The sequence below is a fragment of the Vipera berus genome (assembly GCF_964194415.1).
Source record: "Vipera berus genome assembly, chromosome: 10".
Lineage (NCBI taxonomy): Eukaryota > Metazoa > Chordata > Lepidosauria > Squamata > Viperidae > Vipera > Vipera berus.
The window spans coordinates 14,648,991-14,675,815 of record NC_138213.1 but is presented as its reverse complement, the minus strand read 5'-3'; positions in this window follow the sequence as shown (position 1 = coordinate 14,675,815).

The following is a 26,825-nucleotide window of genomic DNA, read 5'->3' as shown; positions in this document are numbered from 1 at the left end:
AAAGGTTAATGTAAACTCGAGCCCTTTCACCAAAGTTCCAGTGAGAGATTCTACGCAAGATAGATAGGTAAGAAAATTTCACAATTCATATACTCACTTATGGCCGACATCGCAACTAGTTTAACCTTTAAACTAAATGAACTACTTTAAAAAAAAGGGAGAGAGAGAGAATATGTAAGTACCCCAGATCTTCCTAAGAAATCAAGATCTACAACAGCTAACCAGTTGCTCCTGGATGCTTCACATATACTGTAGGAAAGGAGTAAAAAGATCCTAAATAATTAACTAGTTCTAAAGATTTGATTCCCCAACAGTCTAGTCTTTAATGCTGGAGCTTGATAACTTCTAGCTATGAAAAGCCCAATCAGTGAAGTCATCTAAACACCCCCTTTAAGTCATTAAAACTGACAGTCCCTATTAATATCTGGGGCACACACTTCACCTTTTGCAACTCTGTCAAATCGCTGGAATCTCTGTCAGATTTTTCAGAGATGTTTGGTTTGAGGCCACCCAGGTAGTTTCATAGCTGAGAATGGTTTAGAGGCTGATTCTTCAACATCTAAGCTGAACATTTCATTTGTACAAATCTGGAAAAGTTAGTGTTTAAATATGCACCTGTATTACTAGAGTTCTCTAAGAACATCAAAGGCAAAAGCTATAAAATTTCCCTGAGTATTTCAAATCACACATGTGTACACCAACCACGTCTCCTTAGGCAAGTACACTTGAATAGACTTGCCTAGACCCAATTACACAGATCTTGATTTATGACGTTTATGACACTAAATCAAAATAATATATTAAAAAGACATACAAAAGCTAGTTTATTTGTAACAGTTAGATACTTTAAAATATGAATTACAGTGGATAAACCTAATATAATGCCATTAAAGTCAATTCCCATGAACTTCTATGGGAAAAAATTCAAATAGGGGTATACTCATTAAATATTGACTTCTATTTTTTCTGCTTCCTAATTCAGTTTGCCCCATTCCAATATCAATTTGATTTCTTAAAAAAAAGAATAGTAATTAAAAAATGCAGACTTTTTTGGTATTTTTCTCCAAATGCATGCATTTTTGTTTCCAATTTTCCCCACCATGCATACTGTAGATTTTCCTTAATATAATGAAAATAGGCAATTTGTGGGCAGAATTTCCTCAACAGACATGATTTTTTTAAATAGGTGGTGTTCCATTGCAAAATAAATTTTCTGCATTGTTTTACTCTGAGGATCGGTCCATCGGTTACATTAGCAAGAAAGATCCTTCTTATGTAATTGTAAGAACATAATCCTTTTTCTGATTCAACTGCTGGAAGCATTTAGCAAGTTCAAGAACCTCTATTGGCTAATAGAATTGCTGGTTGACCATTTGAGGCAAAGCCAAGTGTTTCATCATTCAAATGTTTTATTAATTTTTAAGAATTGCAATCTTTAGAGCTTAGTAAACAACATATTAAGGGACGCGGTGGCTCAGTGGGTTAGGATGCTGAGCTTGTCGATCAGAAGGTCGGCAGTTTGGCAGGTCGAATCCCGAGTGCCGCGTAACAGAGTGAGCACCTGTTACTCGTCCCAGCTTCTGCCAACCTAGCAGTTCGAAAGCACGTAAAAATGCAAGTAGAAAAATAGGGACCACTACGGTGGGAAGGTAACAGCGTTCCGTGCGCCTTTGGCGTCTAGTCATGCCGGCCACATGACCACGGAGACGTCCTCGGACAAGCGCTGGCTCTTCGGCTTTGAAACGGAGATGAGCACCGGCCCCTAGAGTCGGAAACGACTAGCACGTGTGTGCGGGGGAACCTTTACCTTTTACCTTTAAACAACATATTGTCTGGGTTCACATCTTTAACATTAACTTCTTCCATATAAATCTATTCAGTACTGCACAATCCAGTATTTTTCCCCTCCTTTCTTCCCCATATTTTTCCCATTTTCCCCTCATTACAAAGTCAAGTGTTTCAATATGGTAATCATCACCTCCATGGCACAAAGTACCTTCCTGAGTGAAATTACAATGGTCTCATAGAACTTCCCCACTACTGTCAGGTGCAAGAAATTAGGAAGCAACATGGTTCAACTGACTACAGATTTAATGCATGCTTACACTGTCTACAAGAATCTGAACTACTAGTGATCAAAGCAAGTTTGTGGTAGATAAGAATCAATGGAATTCAAGATGGGCTGGACTTAGATCTCTGGTGGGTGCGAAGAGACTTGAGACAGATGATGCGTTTGTTCTCCTCCTTCAGGCTCAGCCTGGTCAGAACATTCAACTCTTCTTAGCATTGCTCTTGTTTTGAACATGGCTTAAAAGAATAACAGAATAACAGAATTGGAAGGGACCCTGGAGGCCTTCTAGTCCAATCCCCTGTTGAAGCAGAAAATCATATACCATTTCAGACAAATGGTCATCCAATCTCTTCTTAAAAACCTCCATTGTTAGAGCACCCACAACTTCTGGAGGCAGGTTGTTCCACTGATTATTTCTTCTAACTGTCAGGAAGTTTGTCCCTAGTTCTAGGTTGCTTCTCTCCTTGATTAATTTCCATCCATTGCTTCTTGTCCTGCCCTCAGGTGCTTTGGAGAATATTTTGACTCCCTCTTCTTTGTGGCAGCCCCTGAGATACTGGAACACTGCTATCATATTCCCCCCTCGCCCTTCTCTTCATTAAACTAGACATACCCAATTCCAGCAACCGTTCTTCGTATGTTTTATCTGTCAGTCCCCTAATCATCTTTGTTTCTCTTTTCTGCACTCTTTCTAGATTTTCTTTTTTATACTGTGGAGACCAAAGCTGGATGCAGTATCCCTACTGTAATGTTACCAAGGCATTACTGTATAAAGTGGTATCAGCACTTCACATGGTCTTAATTCTATCCCTAAGAACATATTGATCTTGATTCTATTCCTGAGAAAAAGGAAAACCTGACCAGGCCACCACTTAACTTGGCGTTATTGTGCCATGATTAGCATTGTATCTGTGCTCATCTGTTGTAACACATTGCACAATATCCTGTGACACCCTAAAGTCATATTCTTTCATAGGCTATTGAAAATCATGAAAGCTTGCACAGCTTTTAATGAGCCAAGATTTTTTTATTAATACTATTTTACTTACTCGTAGCTGGATATCATTTTTTTAAAAAAAAATCCATTCTGTCTTGTCTAATTCATTGGAGACTGCCTGGACAAGTCCCTGAAGTTTTTTTTGGCAAGGTTTTCAGAGGTGGTTTACCATTGATACATTCCCAGGGCTGGGAAAAAGTGACTTGCCCTAGGTCATCCAGCTGGTTTGTGAAATAGAATAGAATAGAATAGAATAGAATAGAATAGAATAGAATAGAATAGAATAGAATAGAATAGAATAGAATAGAATAGAATAGAATAGAATAGAATAGAATAGAATAGAATAGAATAGAATAGAATAGGTCTCATGGTTTCTAGTCTGATGCCTTAAATCCTACACCAAATCGGTTCTCGGGCATTATTTATCAATACGTTAAAATAGATGAAGGCTGGCAGTTGGACTTCACCTTGAGTGTGAACCAAAGGTTCAACATGAATTTAAGTAAAGGGGATGAAATGAAATTTATCTGTCCCACAATTAAATTTGCTAATAGTTCTAAATGATGAGTTTCCAAATTTAACAACATAATCCCTGAATAGATTTTTTTTCTAGATTTAATACTATATGAGGTTTTTTTCTAGATTTAGTATTATGCCTATATTTTGCAGATTTTCCTATTCTTATATGGAAAGAAAGAGCATAAAATTCTGTCTCTTTATCCTTTTAACCAGTAAGATTATTCCATCTCTATTTTCTGTTCTTGGTTATATTTTTTAAAGCAAATGTTATATTTGATAATGCCTTTGGCATTTTAATATGCCTTCAGCTGGGAGCCAGGTTTAGGGCCAACTAAGAATCCCATCAGTAAGCATGTGGCTAACATATAGAATAAATTTATGCTGCATTTTTATTCATTGATTTTGAGCCAGAATAACCTTCTTGTAGCAGACGACCAGGTTGAGCCAGAAAGTGGCTCATATCATCAGTTTGAAGTCTCTATACCCCCATAAGAGATCTAAGTCAAGCCCCCCCTTAAAGTCTGTTGACTTTTATCTGGCATCAATTCTCTTGACCATTAATGGAGTTGATGGGAAGGGAAGGGAAGGGAAGGGAGAAGGCAAGCATTAGGAATTTTGCTATTTGATGCCTGATCACTAGAAAGCAGTGAAGGAACATTTTTAAAAATTTTAAAAAGGAAATCCATTTGTTCACTTATGAAACAGTGCATAAGAAATATGTGGAGAAGTTAAATCATGGTTAACGTGATTTGGAAAGAGGCCATTGGGATACCAGAATACTCCAAGGGGTATCTAGTCTTGGCAACAGCTCTTACAGCAGCACCGTACATGCCTACACTTGGGTGGTAGCATTGCGACATGCAATTGTTGGTAAAATTATGTGCATTTTAGTGCCATGAAATCTTCCTTATCTCATGTGTGTGTCCTCTGTGAAAATGAAGACAATTGAAATAGTAAAATAAAATAAAATATACAATGGAAATGTACCATTGGAAGATTTGAAAGATTAGAGACAGATGCACATGGAGGAAAATCTGTGTGGTCAGTAAGAATTAACACTGACTTGATGGCACATGATCAATTGATGAAAAATAAAAGAAATGATCCTTAACAGTTGAAAAAATATATTAAAAAAGAAACATGAATCATGAGCAAAAGATGAAACACTGCAGGATAGCTAATACAGGAAGAAATGTTTACAGTATTTATGTATGTTTTTCTCATCCTTACTGTAGTATATTTTAGAAGGCCCTCTAAGATGATCAGTCATGGCATCAAGTCATAACTTCCATGTGGCTTATAAAACTAATCTCAAATTAAAGTCCAAATGAGAGGCTTTTAGGCTACAAAACTTACAAAAATCAGTTCAGTTGGTGATTCACTAGATGTATTCAATGACCTTTCCCCCCCCCCCACAAATGATCTTTTTTTTCCTGAGTTGAATTATTCAGCAAAGCCACGTTGGAAGCTCAACTCAGTCTGAAGGAGAGGATTTAAACTGTGATGTTATTCATGCATGAGAATTTATCCATTCATTTGTTCCCACCTTGCAAAAATCCTTGTAAGTGTATTTATAAACCTAATTACAGATCTAGTTAAGTTTTTAATCACAGATTTGTATCAAGTATTAATTAACAAAATGGTCCCAGATATATGACTGAGAAATGTATGTGATTGATCTTCATCAGTTACTATAAAGTAAAACGTGGCATACATGAGGAAATATTGATGCAATTTAGGCCTCTCTTTGATGAAACATTTGTATAGGTTGTTAATAAATTACCGAAAAGAAGCTTAAGAGATACTTGTGAGATAACAAAGATTAAAAATTTAACTAGGGTGTTTTGTATAAATGCAGCCTATCATGAAAGGAAATGCCTTTCTATCGTGTTCTCTATGTGACTTTTCATAATGCGATGGCTTATTCAAGACAGAACATGTATTAACACCTTCAGCTGATTAATGAAGATGACCTTCCTTCTACAGAATTTAACTCTGCTGAAAATTTTTCATCCATTTAGAAACATGAGTTCAAACAGAAAGCACTGCAATATGAGTTTTCTCCACTGGTGTTCAGGGAATAGGGCTGTGATCAAACAAAGATGACACAAAAGCAAAGACTGGTAGATGTTATCAACAAGACAGGGTTTGACACCCCATGGGATTATCGGGGCAATCATGCTTCCAGGCCTGAGTCAGCAAAGTCTCTTGAACAGCTCACTCTTCATCGATGCAGCAGTACATTTATACCCACTTGATAAAGTGTAGTAGTCCTTCTTCGGAATTATTGGAAAACAGACTCAGAAACATGGCAGAGCATGTCTGTCAAATAGAAATATTTGTATTTCCCACAATAGGTGCACATTTTTTTATGTATATTGGGAAACCACGCTGCCATATATGGTTCCTTCATGTCTTCAGCAAGTCAAACATTTATTAATTTACGCCAACTCTTGTGTCTGTAACTAAGCAGTGAAAGAGGGCATTACAGGGGAGCCACTTTTGAACTAAGACGCGGTGGCTCAGTGGGTTAGGACGCTGAGCTTGTCGATCAGAAGGTCGGCAGTTTGGTGGGTCGAATCCCGAGTGCCACATAACAGAGTGAGCTCCTGTTTCTCATCCCAGCTTCTGCCAACCTAGCAATTCGAAAGCACGTAAAAATGCAAGTAGAAAAATAGGGACCACTATGGTGGGAAGGTAACAGCGTTCCGTGAGCCTTTGGCATCTAGTCATGCCGGCCACCTGACCACGGAGACGTCCTTGGACAAGCGCTGGCTCTTTGGCTTTGAAATGGAGATGAGCACCGACCCCTAGAGTCGGAAACGACTAGCACGCATGTGTGTGGGAACCTTCACCTTTACCATAAGTGGGCTAACTTACAGAATGTGTCCAAAATCCAGGAGACATGTCTCCTGTGGGATTGAAATTTGGCAAATTTGTGGTCCCTTCAGTGCTGCCATGCTACTGTGTTGCTACTCAGAGGTTCAGTAGCTCTGTCCTGCCCTAGTCCTAGTCCTTAGACTATCTACACCTTCAGCTGCTGGAGACCAGGTAGACCAGTTTTGCCCTAGCCTTCTGGAGGCTGGGTGGATTGGTCCCACCATCAGCTTCTCAGGGGACAGTCAAGCCAGCAGGAACTTGGACGTCCTACTCCCACTGCTTTTGACCTTGGCCATTCTGTTAGATAAGGTAATATCTCTGAAATGATCACCAAATGGATCACAGGTTGCCTAGTGAATAGTAAATGCTGGCATAAAGAATTTTGCATATCTCCCTTCTATATGATTTTTACCATCCAGGTTTCTGACAGTTCACAGTTTAGGCTTTTATGCTGAGAAATAACCAATTAATAGACAGTGAGCCAATGCTCATCAATCACAGCATAAGAAGCAGGACTATAATTTCTTTGTAGGACACAAACTGAGAATGCAGAAGGTTCTTGATTCAATCACGGTCATCTCTAATTAAAGGATAAGGTAGTAGATAACGAGAAAGACTTCTGTCGAGGATTTCAGAAAATAGCAATAGCATTTAGACTTATATACCACTCCACGGTGCTTTACAGCACTTTCTGAATGATTTACAAAGTCAGCCTATTGCCCCCAACAATCTGGGGTCCTAATTTTATTGAACTCAGAAGGATGGAAGGCTGAGTCAACTTTGAGCCCATCAGGATTGAACTCTGGGCTATGGGCATTGTTATCCTGCAATACTGCATTCTTTGGGGCAGTCTATTAAACTAGATCAGGAAGAAGCCAATTAATAAGTGATGTAAGGCCCACCAGTCAACGAGACGAGATTCTAGATTGAGCCAAATTTAATTTTTCTTTTACCCACTTGAATAAGAAGGTGAAAGTCCAATAGAGATCAACATTTGGTATTCTAATATTCTCTCTAGCTCCTTCAGTTCAGAATTCTGCAGGCCCACTTTGGTTGCCAATGATATAACAAGTTTAATAAACAGAATAATTAAACAAACAAACAAAGAGCTTCATGAACGTACATGAGCAAAAGTCACGGCAAATAAAAAGCAGATGATGAGCTGCACACTAGGTAATTAACATAATATTGGCTTGGTTTTTAATCTATTTTTAGCTCATGTGACATTTACAAAGTCACTGATAACTGTCCTTTCCTATTTCTGCCTTGAGCGATCCCCACATACTTTTTTTTCCCAATTTGGAGGGGAAAAAATTATGCTGTCAAAATACACATTCCTAAATTTATTTTCATTGGCATGTTTGAAAGTAGACATTGATCTATTTTCTTTATCCTAGCAACACCTGAAAAGTGTAAAAAAAAGAAAGAAAAGCTTTAATGCGTACATTAATTTGAAAGGTGAGAATCAGTTGATTCGTCTTAAGAATTATAAAAATAGAATTCCTCAAATGGCCTTAAAATAAGTTTGTTGCTTATTTGCTTAGGCACTGTTTGCTTAGGAATTTAGCTTATTTCTAGTTATGCCATCTTGGAGACTAACAAGTAGTCCTCAACTGATGGCCACATTTGGGCCCAAAATTTCTGTTGCTAAGCAAGAGAGTTAAGTAAATTTTGCCCAGTTTTACAACTTTTCTTGCTACAATTGTTAAGTGGATCACTGCAGTTAGTAACACAGTTCTTCAGTGAGCCTTGCTGCTCCATTGACTTTGCTTGTCAGACAGTTGCTAAAGGTTATCGCATGATCCTGGGACACTGCAAGCGTCATAAATGTGAGTCGGTTGCCAAGAATCCAAATTTTGATCATGTGATTAGGGGGATTTATTTTTATTTATTTTATTTTATTAGATTTATATACCGCCCTTTCCCGAAGGACTCAGGGCGGTTTAAAGGGTATTTAAAAACCAAACCAATACAAAATACAAAAGTTAAAAAACAATTTAAAAAGATTAAATTATCCCTGAAAATAAAACCCCAGTTAAAAATTCTCAGCCTGGGCCGGAGAGCTCGAAGAGCCAGGTCTTCAGGTCCCGGCGGAATGAACAGAGGTCGGGGGCAGTCCTAAGCTCCATGGGCAGCTGGTTCCAGAGGGCAGGCGCACCCACAGAGAAGGCCCTCCCCCTGGCTGTTATCCATCGGCAATCTTTTACCCGCGGCACCCTGAAAAGACCCTCCCTGTGGGAGCGCACAGGACGAAGGGAACTTGATGCTGCAACACAGGTGTAAGTTCTAGGAGGAGGATTTTTATTTGCACGATGGTGGAAAGATTTCTCAGTATCTACAATGGAAGAGTGGATGGTGAAGATGTTGGAACTTGCTGGCTTTTTTCCGTACATATGAGTTTGATTATTTGAAAAAAATAGTTTATCATAGAGAAAAATGAAACTAATGTTGTAACCTTAGAGAAAGCTCAGTTTAAGTTTATACTTATAACTGTTATAAAACAAAATCAGAAATCATTTATTTTATTTTATTTTTTGCTGTCTGTAATTTTGCCTTGGTTCTCTCCTTTTTCTTCCTGTTCTCTCAATAATTAGTGTTTGTTAGGGTTTTTTTTAAATCTTTTTAGTATTAAAAAAAACCTAATAAAGCTATCTAAAAAAGGAACATCTTTTTATCATATATTCCAACTAGGCAGCCTTCTGAGTTAGTGCCCACAATAAACTTTTTCAAATGATGGGGCTTCCTAGATTTTATAACATAGGTGGAAAGTTATTCCTTCAGGTACTGTATAAAGGGCTCATGCCCCTTAGGGATCACAACACCTGTAAATTAATCTAGGTTTCTGTAGTGCCCACTGCCTCTTTGCCAGAATTCCTGCCAGGAATCCTATGAGAGGTTGGGGGATGGGAGGTCTTATAAGCCATTGCTTCACATTAGGAAGAAAACAGTCATAACTTGAAAAACAATCCTGCATCCTTTTCACAGCCAAGAGAAGGAAGAGGAAGAGGAAGAGGGAGGAAGAGGAGGCAGGACACATTGTAAAAGTGTCCTTGTTTGTTTGTTTGTTTTTTGGAAGCAAAGTTCTGCACTTGGCACTAAGAGGCTGGAATGAAGCCCAATTGTATAAATGCTCTGCTTGGCCTTTCTGCTCCCAGCAATTGCCCCCAACTCTGTTATCTTTTTTTTCCTTCAGAGTCCTGTTGCTAAGCAGATGGCCCAATGGCTGGTTAGAACTCCCTTTGGACCCCACCCTTACAGCAAAGACCAAGTCCATCTTTTTTTTCCCCCACTCTGTAAGAAAGACTTGCTTCTCCTGCTTGCTAATATAAATAAACTCTGAAGTCAAGTTTGTGCAAACAAATCTAAGTGCCCACTTTTGCCAAAGGCAGAAGAGAAGAACCTCAGAAAAAGGGTTTGACCTGCGTTTTCTCTCTCTCTCTCTCTCTCTCTCTCTCTCTCTCTCTCTCTCTCTCTCTCTCTCTCTCTCTCTCTCTCTCTCTCTCTCTCTCACACACACACACACACACACACACACACACACAGACATTTTAACCTTGAGGGAATGAGGCTATTGTAGATCATTACCCTGTCAGACTTATTCTGTTTTTTTCTCTTTCTGTTTGCACAGCCTTAAGGTATTGGTGGGTCATGCCCAGCACTGCCCCATTTGTCATCTTCATCCTGCTCCTGGTTTTAAATAACTTTACCAACTCAGTGAACTGGGGGAGGGGGTGGTTCTCTGCCATTCAAACTATCATTCTGCTCCTCAGCCAGGACATGGATCCAGCTGGTTTTGCAATGCGCAAGTGTGTATGTGTGAAAGAGACACAGAAAGAAAGAGATTTGTAAATGTGTGTAAGAGTGAGGAGGAGAGAGAGAGAGAGAGAGAGAGAGAGATTGCAATGAGCAAGTGTGTGTGTGTGTGTGTGTGTGTATGTGTGTGTGAAAGGGAGGGAAAGAGAGAAGGAGGGAGGTGAATTGTGTTCAACCTAACATTAATAGGAAGAAAAAAAATTTTGGAATGAAAGGACACATTTTGATATTTGCAGATGATTTTAAATGTGCTCCTCTTTCTTTCCTCCTCCTCCTCCTCCTCCTCCATTCCATAAAAACCATTTCTATTCCAACTCCTCATCTGTCCTTTAGCACTAAGAAAATGAAAAGCAGTCAGAGGAATATCAGATGTGTTTCTTCAAAAGCCTAAAGGGGAAAAGAATTCTTATCATGGAGGGGTTTTTTTAAAAAAAAATTAAAGTGTAAAAACAAGAAAGAAATTTCCTTTTTTAAAATTCCCGTTTTATATTGATAAGTGCATTTTCTCCCTTCTATTTCTTTATTTTTCTCATTCCCTCTACTCATCATTCAGTGTCCAGGTGATCGAAGCTAGCTTGTGGAAAGCAGTGCATTCTAATCTATTTTTCCCCCCCGCGCTAAACTAACTTTTTGTCCTCAGGAAGATGCCAATATAAAAATAAGATCCAAAATGCAAAATGGCTCTACTTAGTAATTTAAGCAAAGTGAATTTATAAATTGTGTCTAGAATAAGAATTGGGCTTTTCCCCTTTGGCTTATTGGCTTTTCTCTTTGGCATGCCGTCCTGGTGAGTATTGCATAAAGAATGTGGCAAAGAAAGAGTAGTAGAAAATAGGCAAAAAAATAAATGTGACTAACATGATGACTGAAAGAGTTAAACACACTTAACCTGATTTTGGAGTTCCCCCTGAGGTCGGGGGAACACCATATATTAAATCATAACCAACCAAATGAGTTGGATTTTCACAATTTGTACAAAGCCAACCCTCCCCCCGCAAAAAATAATAAAATAATAACCAAGGGTTCTACTAATTAAGCTTAGAATATTTTGAGAAAACATCTACGGCTTTGAGGATCAAAGTCATTGAAAAGCACCAAAATTCATATCAAAGGAAATAAATTGGCTTTTTATGAATGACTAACAAAACTAATTTGATATTTAATTATCAAATAAATGGAAAATAAAGGAGGATCAGAGAGAGAGAGAATGTGTAGATGATGTGTAGAAAAATAGGAAGAGATGCTGGCTAAAAAACAATTGGAGAAGAGAGGCAGGAATCCACAATTGCTTAATGGTCAGAAAAATAAACTTGGGAGGGTCTGCCCTAAAGGAATAGGCAGTTAAAAGTGACAGCAGGACACTTATACCTTCAGACTTGCAGGATTCTATTAATATAATCTTACAACAAAGTAGAATTAGCTAAATTAGAATTTCCTGTCTGACTTACTTGATTTGCTTATTATTCATGTTTGCCAGTCCTGTCTGCTTTACCTTAGTGGACTGGCATTAATCTTGCACGTCTGAAAGTACAAACTGCCCACCACCACTTTTAACCGTCTGACCCATTAGGTCAGGCCCATTCTCAGTTTCTTGCTTTGACCATCAAGCAACTGAGGCCTCCTCCCCAGTGGTGGAATTCAGCCAGTTTGCACCAATTTGGCAGAACCGGCAGCTATTTTTTTGTTGCCCAAGCCCAGACTGGACTTCTGGAACTGGCATCCACACAGAGAACTGGTGGTTCACATATTTGAATCCCACCACTGCCCTCCCTTTCTTGTCTGATTGGGAAACAATCCCATTCTTCATTCCTCCTGGTCATCCATTATGTATACACACACACACACACACACATACATTCCATTACACACACATACATATGCACAATTCTACATAGAAGGACAATAACTTTATATGTTTCATGAACTTTCAAAAAATAATTCTGAGGAATAATGCTTAATTAATTAATTTATTTATATTTAAATTTATATACCGCCCTATTCCCGTAGGACTCAGGGCGGTTTACAGGGAAAATTAAAAGTTAAAATACATCATATACAATTAAAAACAATTAAAACTAAGATTAAATTAATCCCTGAACTTAACTAAAACCCCATTAATTAAATAATTAAAACCCCTCAGTCTGGGCCAGACAACTCAAAAAACCAAGTTTTCAAGTCCCTACGAAATGAGTGAAGGTCGGGGGCGGTCCTAAGCTCCGTGGGAAGCTGGTTCCAAAGGGCCAGCGCGCCCACAGAGAACGCCCTTCCCCTGGGGATAACCCACCGGCATTCCTTAACCGGCGGTACCCTAAGAAGGCCCTCCCTGTGGGAGCGCACAGGACGATGGGAAGTTGATGCCGGCAGCAGGTGTTCCCTTAGAACACAGTACTCTTAAAATAGATTGAAAGTAATGGGGCCTGAATGCAAGAATATAATATTCCAAGACAGAAATTGCACGAGGAATCTGCATTAAAGAAAACCTTATCATGCATATGGCTACTTTCTCATCTTGTTATCTTTCTCTATGGCATTGCTTCCCAACTTGGATTGATTAATAATAATAATTTCACAATTATTATATGGCCATTTTGGTGATATAAAAATATATCCAAAATGGATCAGCAATTTAAAGAAGTCTGTGTTAGGCAGTGCTCTTTGGGAGATTTGAACTTACAGGCAAGGAGGGATATAATTGTTCCTCTGGATTTACCATTAGTTTATGTATCAGCTCTCTTCACATCTTCAGATGAAGCAGGTGTAATTGTAGATTTTTCCTTGCTATCTCTCAGAAGCGATTCTGACCAATAGAAGAAAAACTCTATCTTCTAATCAATAGGAAACAGAGATGCACGTATGGTTTTGATGGTCCTCTCATGGTATAACCATAGTATATGTTTGTTCGCCTGTGCATTGCCAAAAAAATTCCTCCCAGAAGATTTTCCTTTTGTCTCCTCATTGTCGGCTGTCAATACTCTTGGGTGGTGTAGAGCAACCTTGAAAGATTAAATTAAAAATGTAATTAAATTAAAAATGTAAATTTCTACCAATTAAGAATGGCAGGATTGACAGGCAAAGGTAGTTCCCATACTTTGAGGAGAGACTTTATTCATGGACTATTAAGTCACAGTGCCAGGATAGATCTTTATGACTTATAAATGTGGAGATCTTTATACATAACTAACATGTAAGATGGTGGCAAAGATAGAGGCAGATTCTCCCCCATATTATAGTTCATTGGCTCACTTGTTAACTTTAGCTCAAGAAACAGCCACTTCCTCTGATCATTATAATGGTGCCTCTTCGGCTTAATAGATATTCCTATATAACACTGCAACTGCTTAGCTCTAAAAGACCAATTTGTTTTCCCACAGCCTATTCACAAGAGGTAGAGAAATTATCCTTTGTTATTTTCTACTTGGCCTCAGTCAGACTGATGAAGGAGAATTTATATAAGAAATTATTGCAGAGAAGATCTAATGGAAGAAAAGTAATGTTCTTGCTCTTATTCAGTTATGAGATGGCCAAAAGTAGTGGACAAAGGCTCTTTTTGTCCTACTGAATGATCATCTCAGCCATTGTTCACAGTCCTCTTCAGAATCAGAAGATCAGACTTTGTGAGGGAATTCTTTCTATTGGCTTTTTTCAGTACATGATGCAAGCTGTATTGCTTAAGGTTACTCTTGATATATTGTTGGAGAAATATTCCACCTTATGAAGAAATTGTAAGAAATGTCCCATCCCATGTCTCTATACAAATATTTCGAATGGTCATTTCTGTTCGGTTTAATTTAAAAAGCCCATAGTGGATGAGTTCACTTATTATACAAAGCACAAAGTTTCAATGTGGACCATATCATCATTAAGACCTAAAGTCCTAATTCTTCTGTTCTTCTATGTTAACGCAATGCAGAAGAAGAGAAACACACATAGAAGTAAAGAATGATAACAGAACCCATTTTCTATAAGCCAACAACTATAATGCCTCCTTTGCCATTGAAACATGCTTTGAATGTGGGCCCAACTACCAACCAATGTTGGCTACATATGAAGTTTTGTTCAAAAAAAACCCCACATATATTTTCTAATCTTGCTTGATATTGACTTAATTATGATTATTCAGCATTACAAAACTTATTGTAAGATTATAAGACGGAGGCCAAAATGGAGACATCACTTATATGACCAAGGGTTTGCAGAGATTTCCAAGAGCTAATCATAGCACTAAGCAATATTAAACCCTGAAATTAATCACCAATTCAAGTGGTAGTTCTTGAAAAAAAATCAGAGTTCTGTTGCAATAGTTCACCAATATTCATGTTTGTTGTTGGCAGTTGGGGGGAAGGTATGATGGTATGTATATGTGTTCCCTTTTTATCTAGACATCTCGCAGAAATCTGTCTCCGTTCACATACTGACAATTGGGGACTCGCTCGGGAGAACCTTTGAAAATCTCCTCAGCATAAGGATCAGTAGTAAAGTTTGTTACAATGGGAAAGTAAGTGCAACAAGTGTAGCTATTCCAAACTTAAAGAAGAAAATTAAATAAAGTTCTCCTGCCATGGTCAGGGAGTTGGACTATAAGACCTCCAAGATCCCTTCCAGCCCTATGATTCTATGATTCTTTAGAGATGTTAAGTAAATAATGGTACTTTGCCTTCTTTACGGCTTCACCATATCTAGCTTTTGTCCCCCACTCCCACCAAAACATTACGGATGGTCCTCAGCCACTACAACATTTCCCAAGCCAATCTATGGTAACAGAAAAGAGACTTGTCTAATTCAAATACAGGAGATCATGCCAGGTTGCTATAAAAATATTATAACACTATATAATAAATAGCAAAAATATTTACAAATGACAGATAAGAATCAAGTTTTTTCCACTGGTTCACTAAAACACCTGTTAGGACTGAGGTTTTTCTTTCTCCCCTGCTCAGAGTAAATCATGGACAATTGCAAATACTGAATGGTTATTTCATTCCATCACATCACAACAGAGCTATGTCAACTATTGTACAACAATGTGTGGCGATTACGCTAGAGCAACTTTGACAAAAAAAAAAAAGGCTACCTCAGCAAGCTGTCAACTCAATGTTTTGTGCATGTTCTTTTGTGTATGTTTGCTCTAAATTTCATCTCCCCTGTCTGATGCCATAGGCTACAAGTCTGTTACAAAACTCAGGCTCCAGCATGTCAACTGTAATGAAAAGGGGAAGCAGAGAAAATCTTGCTTAAAACTTAAACCACCTGCCATCTTATTTCTGGAAAATGGAAACAAATATTTGTGTTAGTTGAAAAAGCAAGGAGTCCTTTCCCAGCCTGGACAGAAAGCCAGGCAATTAAAGATAGCATTTTGACTGCAGTAATAGGGAATGCTGTGTGTCTGACAGGAGAATGGGTGTAGAACAAGGAGGATTTACAGGTAGTCCTTGGCTTATAACCACAATTCAGCCCTAAATTTCTGTTGTTAAGTGAGACATTTGTTGAATGAGTTTTACCCCATTTTACGACGTTTCTGGACACAGTTTTTAAAGCTAGTAATGTGGTTTTTAAATGAATCTGGCTTCCCCACTGACTTTGTTTGTTGGAAGGTCAGAAAAGGGGATCACGTGACCCCAGGATACTGCAAATGTCGTAAACATGAGTTAATTGCCAAGCTTCTGAATTTTGATCACATGACCATGGGGATGCTGCAACCATCATAAGCGTGAAAAACGGTCATAAGTCACTTTTTTCAGTGCCGTTGTAACTTCGAACAGTCACTAAACAAATGTGTGAGTCAAGGACTACCTTAAATTGGGATGAACAACGTTTTCAGGTTAGGGACCACCCTTGTTCTTGGGATAGCATGCAGAGGCTGTCCTTTAAAAAGTGGTTGATACAGAAGAAGGTGGAGATGGGAAAGCAGAACAAAAAGTACATCTAAATTAATTTAATTTGCATTTAAATGTGATTCAAATTGACTCTGATGAATTACACTCAATTATTAAGATGTAAAAAAAAGTTAAAATCTTCTATGAGTGAGCTCGGTTACTTGTGATACATTAAAATAGCTTTCATGGGAACAAAATGGATTTTTTTTTAAAAAAAATCCCAGTGTAGTTTGCCACTGAAAGGTTTTCAGGTGGTCTCTTATCCACCTGTTTTTGAAAGTCCAGCTTTGTTTTTTTTTTCAGATTGGGCAAAGCAAGCTCTGCACTGCCACCTAGCTGGGTAAAAAGAAGGATGGATGGATGGATGGATGGATGGATGGATATTTATTTATTTTTATTTCTTTATTTATTAAATGTCTATGTCACCATCTTCTCTACAAGGTGACTGGGAAGCTTACAAATTATAGAAACAGTTGAAAAATAATTAAAAAGACTAAAATGACCCAACATTAATGTGTTACTAAAAACTGTGCTAAAACCATGCCTACAACAGCCAAGAAACAGGTGGGACGGGGAAAATATGGATAAACAGACAGACAGCAGAAACAGGGTACAATCAAGTTAAATTATAATTTGGTGCCAACTTTCATTGGTATTTATTTCAATGTCTATGGCATACATGCTCCCTTCTTGTTGTTTTCTATGGGGGGAATAAGATATAAAATTGCTAGGTTATTTCCTAGCAATGGCCTGGTGCTGAAATTCAGCCCAGCAGAACATACAGGCAAGAATGCGCAGGTTCTAGAATTCCCCCATGTTTCTTTAACGTCTTAGACTACAAGTACACAAAATGGATTACAAACTACAAACTCCATGAGATCTCACAATAGGGACGCGGTGGCTCAATGGGTTAGGACGCTGAGCTTGTCGATCAGAAGGTCGGCAGTTTGGCAGGTTGAATCCTGAGTGCCACGTAACAGAGTGAGCGTCTGTTACTCATCCCAGCTTCTGCCAACCTAGCAGTTCGAAAGCACATAAAAAGGCAAGTAGAAAAATAGGGACCACTACGGTGGGAAGGTAACAGCGTTCCGTGTGCCTTTGGCGTCTAGTCATGCCAGCCACATGACCACGGAAGACGTCCTTGGACAAGCACTGGCTCTTCGGCTTTGAAACGGAGATGAGCACCAGCCCCTAGAGTTGGAAACGACTAGCACGCATGTGCAGGGGAACCTTTACCTTTACCTTTACACAAAATGGATTACAAACTACAAACTCCATGAGAACTAACAATTAACCATGCTATCTGGGCATGATGGGAATTGTCCTTTTGGTGTTTCATGCCTTGTTGTCCTGCTTTGACTTTCCCGCTTCCCTCCTTGGAATCACCTGAAAGCTCTTTCGCTGTAGGAAATCTGGCTGTGAGCCTGAGTGCACCACCAGATCCCAAAGCCTTAGGCAGATTCCATATCGGAAGACTTCCCACTTGAAATGCGAACTTCTTGGCAATGAGGCCTTCTCACCTAAATTTGCTGTCTAATTTGGCCTACAGGAGAAATTGTATGTAGGACTGATCATGCTCAGACAAAAACATCTGGAAGAACTTGGAGAGAACTTGAAAGTTTAGCAGAAAGATTCTTGGGGTTGAGATTGGTACAAGTCCATACATTTGATCCTTGCTGTCTCCGATTCAACAAGAACTATTTCTTTTCTAGCACCTGTTCCTGATAGAAAGCAATGTCCTGGTTTGCCTTTTGTGGCAACGTTTTAGTTGTCTTTACAGCAACAGCTTTCTTTTAATCCTAAAATCAGATTTAATGAAACCCAGTGGTAGGATTCTCATACAATACCAAATTGAAAAACCATTCTATAGTTGAATTCCATAACAATGGCCTAGGAATAGAATAGAATAGAATAGAATAGAATAGAATAGAATAGAATAGAATAGAATAGAATAGAATAGAATAGAATAGAATAGAATAGAATAGAATAGAATAGAATAGAATAGAATAGAATAGAATAGAATAGAATAGAATAGAATAGAATAGAATAGAATAGAATAGAATAGAATAGAATAGAATATTCTTCTAACAATGGCCTAAGAGAATGGCAGTGTTCCTCACCAGGTGCTGAACCTTAAAAACCCAACAACTAGTCTAACATATAAGAAAACTCAGCCAATGTGTCTGTATATTTCAGATTCAGCTTCCTTTCTTTAGAGATTAATATACTAGCTGCTCCATCTTGTGTGTATCTGTGCAAAGGTGTAACTACATGGAATTAAATGAGACTTAATTTTAGGTAGGTTATGTAGATTGAAATATCATGGAAGCTCTGCAGCCACCAAAATTCATTTTTACATCTTTCACACCTCCTGCATCAAGTCCTCATCATCCTTTATCCTTCAGCATCTAGGGCAGCGGTTCCCAACCTTTTCTATACCCATCACCCCTGGAAGGCTTCTGATATATTCTCGCACCCCTTACAAATTATGCATATGCATTGTAATTTTGAAACTTCTAAACCCAAGTTTTTGCACACCTTGGGATATCGTCTCGCACCCCCAGGGGGGTACAAGCACCCCTGATTGGGAACCCCTGATCTAGATGATGAAACTGAGGGCCAAAAAAATGGGATTTGGGCTGCAATAGAAATGTCCTGCCCCAGTGTAGAAAAATTTCAGTCTCATTTCTTGAGTGATGGAAGAGGTGGCAGACAACATAATACATGTATACAGTGGTACCTTGGTACTCATTGTTAATTGGTTCTGGGAAGCACAATGAATACCAAAAACAATGAGTACCAAACCATTTTTTCCAATAAGGAACAATATAGTGATGCCACAAGGCAGCTGACACTGGCAACGTCTAGCTTGTGTGCTGAGTACCAAACAAACAATGAGTACCAAATTTTCACATCAAAATATGCTGAGTACCAAATTCGATGAGTTTCAAAGCAGTTGAGTACCAAGGTGCCATTGTATAATAATAAGTGAACATTAATGGATTGTACTCCATTACCTCACCTTCTGTTAAGGGAGTATTGTTGTTGACCATATGTAAGCTACAATTGTTCTGTGCTAAATTTTGGATGTCATGTCTTAAAGTTCTCCAACATTTCTATTGTTCTTTAGCTTACAATGCAATTGTGGCTCACAAACTTCTCAAATAGGATCTAAAATGGAAATGATCGAAGGTTTTTTTTCTATCTCACAACTGCAGTTATGGCAATGAAGAAAGCATAGAAATCAGAACTGCTTTGCACATCTATTTCTCAACTCAAACTATCAGAGCTGTGATTGTTTTGGAAATATTCATAATCAGGAAGGGATAATATCTCAGCTCTTTCTATTTTCTAGCAAACTTTACCCTATACTGAGTTTCTAGATCTAGGTTTTGAAAATCTAGATAGCTTCTATGGTAGATAGCATCAAAGAGATCTTTCTGTAACTCTAGAGTTTTCAACCCAGTTCCTCTACCCTTGCATCAAGATTTTATCTTGTTTTGGGACCAGAGTTATGGGTTACTGTAGTAGACTCATTCATAAAATAGTTCAAGCCAGAGAGAGGGATGCTTAAATATCCACACCCACAAGAAATTAAATATGATAATGATCTACACATATGCATATATTTATCTTGTTTGAAGCTTTGCTCTTGTATATGAAGCTAGGAAATACAATGGTGCAGGCAACAGACATTAAATGTATGAGGATATGAGGTTAGAAGTCTGAGAACAGTATGCTGACTGACCTCATTCAGAGAATGGGGCTATTGTATCTAGAGTACAGAACGTCAGATGACTACTAGATACTAGCCAACATTGTGAAAATTATTCTTACTGCCATCTCATGTCCATCTGAATGTTTGAAGTTCACACGTAGTAGTCCTTTATTCTAAGGAAATTAATATATGTGGAAAACTGCTAAGCTTGTAAGCCGCCCTGAATCTTCGGAGAAGGGCGGGATATAAATGGAATTAAAATAAAATAAATAAATAAATAAAAATACTTGCCAACCATGTGAAATTCATCAGTAGTTGAAGCTATCTTAAATCACCTTCAAGGTTAGGTTATACCAGTGTTTCTCAACCTTGGTGACTTAAAATGTGTGGACTTCAATTCCTAAAATTCTGGGAGTTGAAGTCCACAAATCTTAAAATGACTAAGGCTGAGAAACATGGGTTACATCAAAGATGATTGATAGCTGAGAAAGGGATAGCATGGCATTGATAGTGTGGAAATGGTCTCAAGATTGCACTACTGTAGAACAACCATAAAATAACAGGAAAATTACTATCTCACAGATTCCACCTAGCCTCCTTGTCTTTGCTATCTCAAACAATGGTGCATCAGCTCATTTATGAAAAGTATTTCCTACAAATGAATGAATGTGAAGTTGCATGTTCTTCCTTAGGCTGCTTGATTTTTCTGAATAACAGTGCCCAAATTTCAAATGAACAGGAGGTTGACATACTTTTCTGAATTATCCTTGAGTGTTACTGTTTAAAAAATCTACAGGAGTCACTGATGTGTCTGAATCTGAAGTGGGGAAAGGACTAGTGGATGCGTGTCCTATGACCATGGCTCTGTTTATTGTGATCACTGATAACAGTGACCTGGTCTTCCTCTTTTTAGATCTTGAAGACCATCGATTACAAAATATAGATATGGCTCCCAAATCATGTTCAACCATTGCTTGCTTAGCCAACAGTTTGTGAAGTAAACCACAATTGACTGGAGTCATATATGGCATGTTAGGTCAACATCTAGCCAATTACAATATATGGACTGTGTCCATCCAGATGCCTCACTAATATATGCAATTGAGTGTTCTTTACATTGAGTGGACATGAGCTATTTCAAACAGGGGGCCTTTCTGGTCCTACCTGGAAAAGCTCCAAATTGTATCTATTCCATGTAAATTAAGTCTACCATTGGGCCTCCATTTTGAGTGGCTCTGATCTGTCGTCAGATCTTCAAAACTTGTGTTAACAAGAACTTCACAGAATGCATTCCAAGGGTTTTTCACTATTACACACTCTTGGTGTTGCATCTCCTGTGAGAAAGAGACTGGTATTTACATTGTGAGTAATAGCAGCTTTGGGCCTGTGGCAATGGGAGTGAATTATTAAGGTTATAATTAATCACTGAGCACAGTAAATTCACCTAATGGAACACCTCTTGAGATATCTGTCTTATTCCTGTCTCCAGTCAACTAGCTGGCCAAATGAAAGTTGTGGCCATTTCACACGTTTGCAAGCTATATATATTGAGCAAAAGAGGTATGTTGCATTAACTATAATTGTACTTTATACAACATCACCCAAAACTTCAATTACGAAGAGTTAGCATAGCATAAATACTGTGGGAAGCAAAACATGTTTCAAAAGCAGCCTAATCTAAAATGCTTCCTACAGGATTTTTACTTGACTTATTAATTTAGAACTAAATTTCAGATTGCTTTTCACCCGTAACGTGTGAGTTACATTAAAAAAAAGATAATGATACATTCAGATGAGCCTTTTAATTGTGCAATACCCTGTTTTATATGAAAACTTTAAATTTGCAATTTCCCATCTTCTCCAACTTCTTTCATTGTTTTTTCTCGCCAGGCAAAGAGTTCCATTAAGGAGGAAAATTTGAAATAGAATCCATCCTTCTGAAGTAACAACTATGTAAGATAGGGGTCTTCAAACTTGGTCCTTTTATGACTTGTGGACTTCAACTCCCAGAATTCTTCAGCCAGGCATGCTGGCTGAGGAATTCTGGGAGTTGAAGTCCACAAGTCATAAAAGTGCCAAGGTTGAAGACCCCCAATGTAAGGGATCCCCATCCAGGCTGAGATGCATGCACATGTGCACCTGCTATTCAGGAATTTGTCCAATTTATACAAGCAGCTGTTCTTTGCCTCCATGGTTCTCAATCAACGGAGAAGCGGGTTCAAACCAACTGTTAATGGTGCTTTGCAGTAAGAGTTGCCTGGTGGGATAGATAGATAGATAGATAGATAGATAGATAGATAGATAGATAGATAGATAGATAGATAGATAGATAGATAGATAGATGGATGGATGGATGGATGGATGGATGGATGGATGGATGGATGGATGGATGGATAGATAGATAGATAGATAGATAGATAGATAGATAGATAGATAGATAGATAGATAGATAGATAGATAGATAGATAGATGATAGATGATGGATGGATGGATGGATAGATAGATAGATAGATAGATAGATAGATAGATAGATAGATAGATAGATAGATAGATAGATATAGATAAAACCCTCTCAATCAGAAAAAATTAAAAAGGCATCAAGGGTGGTGATGAAAGCAAAAATACTTTGGATATTTTGTGTGTCTATGTGTGTGTGTGAAAGAGAGAGAGAAAGAGATCACAGATTTGATTACTATTAGGGATCATACTTTGTGCTAACCCATAATGTGATTTCCTTGGGCTTAGCATGCTATGCAAACCTACCTGTGTGCTTTTGGAAAGCATGGTTAAGTCAGAGGTATACACGTAGCCACTGATGTGTATTCAGTGAATCCTAGTTTAAAGATTGTGCTGCTTGTCCAGTAGCAGTGGCAGAGGTCATGACAATCCATGATAGCTTTTCTCTATAAAATTCTGAGTTGCTGGAGAGAATAGTAATTCATTTTTTTGCACTAAATTGTTGCTTTCCCATACTGCTCCTACCCCATTGTCAGCAACAAGCTCAGTGTCCCTTATTTATGTATTTATGTGTTCCATTTATATTCCTCCTTTCCACTAAGAGTTGTTCACAAAAATCTCGTGTGCTAGTTTTGTATACTAAATCTCTCTCCCCAAAGATGAATGCACAACTGCAAAAAGAGGTAAAGATCAGATTAGTGTGGATGGTTAAAAATAAATCTTTCAATTCCTGAGTTACTATTGTGAGAAAATTCATTAGGTCTATTTTTTTAAAAAAAATTATCTCATTCACACTTTCTAAATCTGTACTTAGATTGGTATTGACCAAATCTGCACTTTTCTGATTTCTGGCATGTCTTTTCCAGTTCATTTAAAAATGTGTTGAAAAGGATGTACAGTACATTGGAGAAAATAATTAAAAGGGAGTATTTTAGAAAAGTACACAAAAGTCTGCCTTACATGAGAGAAATTCCTGGGAAAAATTAGACACAAAAATGCCTACATTAGCAAACAAAATTCATACATTAAAACTACATTGAAATAATTCTTTCAATTTCTGGATTACTACTGCAAGGAAATTCATTATGTCTATATTTTTTTAAAAAAAATCTCATTCACACTTTCTAAAGCTGTACTTAGATTGGTATTGACCAAATCTGCACGTTTCTGTTTTCTGGGATGTGTTTTCCAGTGAAAATGATGTGATTTGGTCTACTTACTTACTTAATATAAAAGCAGGAGAAATAAGCCAAATACCCATCTTTGCATCTGGTAAAACTTTTCTTCAAAAGGTTGACCAAGAGTAGTGTTATCTAGGATCCACTTGCATATTCCTTTTTCCCACACTCCCTAAGCCAATTGCCAAGTCAATTAATCCAGATATAAATAAGAAGCTTTGATAACCTCATTAATATTAATGCATCTTAATACGGTGATATGGTTTTTATTATAACATAATCTTCATTAGAATTTTATTTTGTTTATTTGCATGGTCCTTAACAACAGTTGCATGAATCTTACTCAGTAGGGAGAAAGAAAAGCAAAAAAAAATATGGAAGAGATACTTTTTTTTGATGCAGGCAAGCTTCAGTAAAAGGAATTCAACCAGCTTTATAAATTTAAATTTTAAAAGATTTGGCAACTCTAACTTGGGAGGAAAGAGGACAACACGATCCAAAACTCATTCAGAGAACACATCAAATGCACTCTCCATCAAAGAAAGTTTTTTATTAACTTTATAATGGCTTGTGATATATATCTGCAACTCAGTCACATTGCCTTCATTTGTTCCTGGATGTGACAAGATACAGCCTGATCTAGCCTGACAAACTGCGAGGAGGCCAATGCTTCATGTATTACGATGACACATTTTAAAAAGAACAGGGAGAAACAGTGACGTACAGTAGCAAAACTAAGAGCATGCACCCAAACATTACACCTAAAAAAAAAGAAAGAAACAAGGATCTTTGTTCATCAGATGGAGAACGGTGAATGAAGTTTGCCAAAACATTAAGGGATGGAAGTTTGACAATTTTAAGGCAAGAAAAAATAAAAAAATAAAAAGGGCTTTGAGATTAAACACAACATCATACCTAAGAACTTAAAGAGTGAAGTTGATTTGATAAAGGATTGCTTTTCTTGTCAACGGCTTCCAGATAATCTGAGATGCTTTGGATTCTCCTACTAAAGAAATGGCTAAACTTCCTAAGCAAAACAGAGACAGAGGCTGAAGACAGTTTAACCCTGAATTAAACAGTCGTCAATGTTACTCTAACAAATGGTATAGAGTAGATGCTTAAGAAGGTCAGGGCAACAAAGTTACCCGCTGGTAGCCAGTAAGCACATGGGATTGCCCACTCTAGTGTCATTCTATTTAAATTACAGTAATTATTTCTGTACAGGCATATTTGGTGGAAATAATAATAATAATAATAATAATAATAATAATAATAATAATAATAATAATAAACCTTTATTGTCAAAGTACAACATGTGTACATTGAGATTAGCTGAGCCTCTCCTCGTGCTCCCTCCCCCCAACACACAGTGACAACAAACCCTCCATCCTACCACACCATGTGAACCAACTACACCACACACCGGCCTCCCAAGTCCATTCTGCATAAGTTCACAGAGATTATATCCCATTCAAAAGCCTAACAGCCCACAGATAAAAGCTGTTTTTCAGCCTGTTGGTACGGCTGGCTATACTCCTATATCTCCTACCCGATGGTAGGAGAGTAAAGAGATACCGTCCAGGGTGTGAGTCATCCCTGAGAATTTTCCTCACTCTTCCAAGGCAACGAGCCCTGGCGATGTCATCCAGTGGTGTCAGGGGACAGCCCACAATGTCTTGTGCTGTGTTCACTACCCTCTGTAATACTTTCCTGTCCGCGGCTGTCAGACCAGCATACCAAACCACAATACCATACGAGAGGATGCTCTCTATAGTAGACCACTAAAAGAGGGTCATTAGCCGTTGTTCTACCCTGTTCTTCCGCAAGACCCTAAGAAAGTGAAGCCTCTGTTGGGCCTTTCTAGCCACCTGGGTTGTGTTAACTTTCCAGGTCAGATCTTCACAGAGGTAGACTCCCAGAAATTTAAAGGAGGAAACTCCCTCCACACAGTCCTCCCCGATGTAAAGTGGGGCAGGTTCCTCCTTTTTTCTCTTGTAGTCTTAACACCATCTCTTTTGTCTTACCGATGTTTAGGTGCAAGTTTTTGTTACTACACCATATGGATAGTTTTTGTACCTCCGCCCTGTATGCTGTCTCATCCCCACCTGTAATAAGACCCACCACAGTTGTATCATCTGCAAACTTGATTATCACAGTGGATGGGTCAGATGATACACAATCGTATGTGTATAAAGAGTACAGGTAGGGGCTAAGCACACAGCCTTGTGGTGTGCCGGTGCAAAGCTTCAGGGAGGTGGACAAAGCAGACCTGACCCTCACTGTTTGTAACCGGTCCCTAAGAAAGTCTTGAATCCAATCGCAGATGGCGGGGGAGAATTTCAAGTCAGTCAGCTTCTCAATGAGAATGCTCAGCAAAATGGTGTTAAAAGCCGAGCTGTAGTCAACAAAAAGCATCCTGACATAACTTCCAGGTTTCTTGAGATGACTTGCTACAGAGTGTAAAGCAGTAGCTATGGCATCATCTGTCGACCTATTTTCCCTGTAAGCAAATTGATGTTTATCAAAGTCCAGTGAGAGGCATGTCCTAAGATGTTGGAGAACCAATCTTTTGAAGCATTTCATGACTACAGATGTTAATGCAATAGGTCTGTAGTCATTCAGGCACTCAACTGCAGTTTTCCTGGGGACTGGGACAATGGTAGCTGCTTTCAAGCACGATGGTACACATGTCGTTTGCAAGGAGATGTTAAAAATCCTTGTCAGGACCCCTGCTAATTGGTCGGCACAATTCCTGACCACTATCCCCAGCACCCCATCTGGGCCTGTGGCTTTGCTGGGATTCACAGCCTTCAATACAGCTCTCACTTGGTGTTCACACAGGGTGAGTGGCTGAGAGTCAGAAGGCCGGCCAGCAGAGGCTACGGGGTCTGGTCTTTTAACCTCGTAGTGGGTGAAGAAGATATTCAGCTCCTCAGCCAACGAGGCATCGGTGTTTGCCATGCTCCTCGTGCTGCCCTTATAGTTGGTTAAGTGCTGCAGTCCCTGCCATACTTGCCTCAGATTGTTATCTGCTAATTGGTTCTCCACTTTTTGTTTGTATTGTTGTTTTGCCATCCTAATGCCTCTTCTGAGATTTGCCCTCTCTGTATGCGTCCCTTTCCCCTGCCTTAAAGGCAGAATCCCAGGCTCTCAGGAGTGTTCGTATCTCTGCAGTCATCCAGGGTTTACAGTTCCCGTAAACTCTAATGCACTTATCCGTTGTTACACTATGAGTGCATGTTCTAATATAAGAGAGTACGGCATCTGTATATGAATTTAGATCTTGTTCTTCAAATACACTCCAGTCAGTGGTTTCAAA